Raw genomic sequence first — 6,097 nt, 5'->3', positions numbered from 1 at the left:
CAGAGGGAGATGTCAAAGGCACTAGTAGGTCAACTGTCTCTCACTAGCTTTGCTTAAGTTGCTGCGAATGACCAAGATTCTCCCGCACTTCCTTGCCTCTATGTCTCCAACCACACTATGTATGCATTTCTTGTACTTGCCTTACTCTTTCAAATATTGTAATGACAATAATTCTATTGCAACAACAAGTTGTAACAGTCTTTTGTGAGTACACTCTTTCCACCTTCTGGGCCGCCTCCTCCCACATTTAGAATCTCCAATTGCACTTATCCAGGATTCCCATGAAAAACACCTCCAATGGCAGACATGGTTGTCTTTGAGCCAACTCCTTATTATTTCTTAGTCTATCACTAGGACCAAATTTGACTACTAAACATGTCACAGTGTTAACTCCCCAACCACCCGGAAATTGCGTAGAAGGCTGAGGGTCGTTGAGGCTTAAAATGCTCACTCTTTCCAAATCAAATTGTGGAGATAATCTGGATGGCCAATTATCCACCATATGTTTTTGTTTATACCCAGGTACTTGGACAGTTAGAACTGCAAACAATCTAAGGCACCAGAATGCTAACCCACCAGATTCAATTGAATTACAACACGACATCCCATTATTAATCAACAAAAAATCCAATGTCAAACTTCTAATCTTGTACCTGGTAAATATAACCCATAATGATAGCTTGAGCGAATCGCATGTTTCCTAAGTGCCAATCCATAAGTGCTTTAATTACCAAGCTGGGACGTGAAGTGGTGAATCCCCTCACCTAGGCCCGAATCTTCTTGACATGCTACCCCCATTAGGGATATTATTTTTATTTTTCAAAAAACTTTAAAAGTTTTCAAAAATTCATATTGTGATTTTTTAAAAACTTGTTTGCAAATTTGTTTTGTTTTGTTTTCCTAAACTATTTATTTTTAATGTTTTTTTAATTAATAAATAATTTTAATTTTTTTGTAAATCTCTAATGGTATCAGTCCTTATGGTTATGATTGTAATTAAGTCATAATTTTAAAACCAAAAAAAGAATTTGTGTTACTAGTAGCATCACTTTTTGATTTGAGGGTCAATTTTAAGGTTTTTGTTTAGTTGTTAAGGTCATGATTTTGTCATGGTTTTAAACAAGTCAAAATTTTAACCACCCCCAAGAAAAAGATGCTGCCTATGCCACCACTTTTTGATTCGGGAGCTGAATGTGATATTTTTAATAAAAAATATGAGTTTTTTTGGACAAAGTTCTTGTTTGTGAGGTCATAGTTCTTATTAAATTGGTAACTATGTTGGTAGCTACCACAACTAGAATGGTCAAATTCAACCTTCATTTCGAAGGCAAGTTAGACACGTCCATCGTCAACATTCTTAGTATGCAAATGATGTTGATATACTCACACAGATGGGAACAATGCACATTTAAAGATGCAAACAACGATGGTGTTATATGTCGGCTAACCTAAGCATGAATAAAAAAATACTTATTATTATATTTCAAACATGCAATATAAAAACAAAATAATTTTTATTATATTTTAAACATGCAATATAAAATGATCAATTGATAGAGAGATATTATTACAAAGTTTTTTCACCCAATCCTTGTATACAATGCATCATTTTCACCAAAACACATAACACATGTAATGTTTAGAAGCACCATATTTTTCTCTAATCTAGTCAACCACCCAATTGTTGGGACAAATTATCCACATGTTTTCTTTCAAATAATTAGAATAAGACATGTTTTTCAATTCAACCATTGAATTTTGTCTTGTCATTGTATGATTTCTTGTCATAAAAGGACATGTTTCTTCAATTGCACTGAGTTCACATTATAAAGAACAAATTTATTGATTTATGAATTCGCTAATGTCTTCATAAAATCAAAATAGATAATATGGGATCAAATATATACTACTAAATTTAGTGTAATTATTTACTATGCAAATAATTAACAAAACATAAGTGACATAGTTTGATTAGATTCTTCTGGATCCATCACAATGAGTTATTTTGAGTCGACATTTCGAGCGAACAAGTGTGGCTCATCATCATGACATTGATGAGAAATTTGACAAAGACAAAAGAATAAATAGGAGATAAATACCAAAGGAAAAATCTTAAAAGGTTAAAAATGAACGTTAGGTTAAGTACATGTTCAAAAAGTAAAAAAAAAATATATTGATAAAATATACATAGAAGTAAGGAAAATGATATATATATATATATATATATATATATAGATATATATATATATTTTATTAATATTCTAAAATAATAAGCTAAAGTACTGAATTAATAATATTAATAAGAAATAACAATATACAATTAAAGAATAACAAGGGGATTAACCCTAAAAATAAGAAAATTAACCCAAAATAAGTAAAAAAAATAATCAACATAAAACAAATTAGACTACACATCAATATCCTCAACTAATAAGGAAAGTATTAAATTAATAATATATATTCTTATTACTATTAAGTTAATAATATATTATTTTAGAATATTATATATATATATATATATATATATATATTAATAAACTAAAGTACTGAACTAATAATATTAATAGGAAATAACAATATACAATTAAAGAATAACAGGGGATTAACCCTAAAAATAAGGAAATTAATCCAAAATAAGTAAAAAGATAATCAACATAAAACAAATTAGATTAGACATTAATATCCTCAACTAATAAGGAAAGTATTAAATTAATAATCTTTTTAGGATAAGGTTATGAATATTAATGGGATAAAGTTATGATTAAAATAAGGTATAATGAATTAATGTTAAATATGAAAATAGAGAAAGAAACAAAAAATACTTACCTCAAAATAAAACTCTACAATCATATGTAATTAATTTTTTTTTGCCTAATTTGAGTCATGAACCCCAACGATAAAACCATAGAAGCCAAAAAGGTAAAAATATAAAAAGAATAATAATAAAAACAAAGAGAAAGAGGAAAGTGTAAACACACCCCCTTACCATTAGGAGTGTATTTACTATGTTAATCCAACTTCCCTGGTACAATTAGGGAAATGATGTGATTTTTTTTATTGTCTGCCAAGTTCCTAGAACACAATTTGGATGTCACCATCGTGTTCGTCTCGACAAGACTTTTCTAGTGATATAATTTTTTTCCAATTTGGATTCTAGGATTACAAGTTAGGGTCTTTTAAAGTCTTATTAATTCAAATGTGCCACCTCTTTTTTCTTGCCACATGGCACCCATGTGGTTCCCATGTGGCATGTCTCGATACCTCATCCTTTGTTTTACTTCCCACCAACACATGTGGTCATATTGTTCTCTCTCACACACACACACACATATAATGTTCAAGCATTTAACCACCAATGCTCTCATACATTTAATGATGGACCGTCCCCCATGTGTTACTCTTCCATCCAATAGAACCAATCCATTGGCACAATTAATGGCTAAAAACCAAAAGAGCAACCCTCCTATAGACCGCGGGTGGGGGGGGGGGGGCGGTGTTTAGCGCTATGATAATTTTGCTTCATAGTTCCATGTGGAGATCTAATGGTCCATTCTCATTCGATTAATCTCACAATTCATGCCCAATAGCGTGACCCTCCTCCCCTCATTAACATCGCAAGGGGGGAGGAAACACTATTTTCCTGACCATTTATTTCATAAATGAATCTCCATCACCCATTGTGAGCCCATGTCTCTACTGCAATTGATGGATGTAAGTGCCATGAGGTTCCACACTTGGTTCTGGCACTTGGCCATATGGCATAACAAGGCTTGTGGCTCCTCACCTATAGCCTCGATGGTTTCACCCATTTTTAACATAGTTATGCTAGGTCCTTCAACTAGGTTATACACCTAGTCATGTGTTCACTAGCTAACCTCAAACTTTGGGTCTCCAAGTCATAGCGTAATAGCGTATTACAATATGTATATGCTACACCTGCATGAAAGCTTCGCTAAGATCCGAATTCATGATTATATATATATATATATATATATATATACACACACATATATATATATATATATATACATATATATATATACATATAGATATATATATATATATACATATATATATATATATATATATATATATATATACATATACATATACATATACATATACATATACATATACATATACATATACATATACATATACATATACATATACATATACATATCATAGAGCTACTCATCAAGGTCATTGTTGGGTGCAGTTTTTAAGCATATCTTAGACTCCTCTTCCCCATTTTTGATCATTCTCTCTCTATAAACCTATGAACTTTATGTCCCAATTACCATTTTCCCTTATTATAAGAGCAATCCTTTCTCAACATATTATTTTTCCATCTTTCATTAAATATTGAATGAAGTGATGTCTTTTTGAGATGGCTAACCAAGGTAATTGTTGGAGAAGTTTTTTGGTATTTTTTATTTCAGGTGTTGCCTATGACTAAGGACTAAGGGTGGGCAATTTTTGTTACACTTCGAGGATTTGCTGTTATAGTTCGAATTTTTGGTGTTGCATATCGAGTTGTTGTTACACCACAACTGCCAAAGTCTGCGATTGCTGTCTTCAAAGAGAGTTGTCAATAACCATGAATTATCCACAGACAGTCAAAGGATCTCAATAGTTATGATTGTGGATATGACGTAACTTAAATTGTTATTTTATTGGAAAACTGTTTGTAACACTTTCTATTTTTCTCTTAATATCGATTAGTCATGAGAATCGTGAGATTCTCATGACTGATCTGTTCCCTAATTTTTGGGGCTTGTAAACTTTATAAAAAGGTTCGGTTCCATGAAAAGGGAAAGACAAAAGAATAACAACATCGACATTTTGATCTTGGAATTTATAGTTATTTTAATACATAACACTTTTGGTGATGGTCATATAGATTTTGTGTTGAGTTTTTAACTAGTTTCCATTTCATCCCCACGCCCTACTAGGGAGAAAGGGCCCTCCTCTTTAGCAGGGATTGTAGTAGTAGTAAATTAGATGTTTGGTTTATCTCTATTTTAAGTGTGATTGATTAATTTTGTTGTATGAATTGTAGTACTGATGCACTTCCCTTTTTAGATTCATTATATGTTGTTACACAATATTGGTAAGAACTATAATATTTAATCAAATGATATAGTTTTACTAATGATGCGTGGCACGCTTGTTCTTTAAGAAAAACATGAAGTGTGATGAGTGAATTTCATTCCTATAGAATGTAGTTTAATTTCTGCATGAGTTCCTTAAGTTCTGCAATTGTGTTCAATGACATTTTCTTTCATTTCTTTCCCTAACTGTTATGTATCGGAATAGATAGTGGAGACACCTTTGAAATATATAGACCTACCCTGGTTGACAATTAAATGCTTGTGTTTCAGTCAAATTAAATGTGATTAAATCGACAAAAAATTTTGGCGTCGTTTCCAGGGAAGGTAGTTGATGATACAATCAACTAGTGTGTTTTATTAGTATAGTGTTTCTAGTGCACATGTGTTGGGTGGTAAGACGTGAGGTAAGAACTTGCACATTGCTCTAACATAATTGAATGGGCTCACCACTATGATCATTAGAACACTCAGGGTGTGTTAAATTTTGAATTTCGTTTTTAGAAGTGTCCTTAGTATTACAAACGCTGGGCGGTAAGATGAGAGGTAAGAACCTGTGCATCACTCTAACATACTTGAGTGGGCTCACCATTGTGACGATTGAGGCACTTAGAGTGTGAAATAGTTACACATGGGTTCCATGTGTAGAGTGTATGAACAAAAGAGACATGGAACATAATAAATCTAATAAACCTACAGGAAAAACGGGTCATAAAAGGAAAAAGAAAAGCGCAGATTGAGGGAGGAAAAAATTCATTCAGGAATCAATTTCAAAAGTAGAGAGAGAACAATCAAATTCACAGAAGGATATAAGAAAGAAGGACCACAAAAAGTTGTTACTCCCATATTCAGGTCAAAAGCATATGGTTCCTTCGTCTTAGGACCTCATTACCCTCAAACTAGTATATATACTCCCGAGACTGTAGATTCAATTCAAGACTTTGGGTCTGAAGGCCAAGGGGAAACCAATGGGGAGCACTTAGATC

Source organism: Pinus tabuliformis, chromosome 2_1 (genome assembly GCF_031772625.1).
Source record: "Pinus tabuliformis cultivar Carrire ecotype Pingquan chromosome 2_1, CPIR1, whole genome shotgun sequence".
NCBI lineage: Eukaryota > Viridiplantae > Streptophyta > Pinopsida > Pinales > Pinaceae > Pinus > Pinus tabuliformis.
This window is presented reverse-complemented; position numbering follows the sequence as displayed.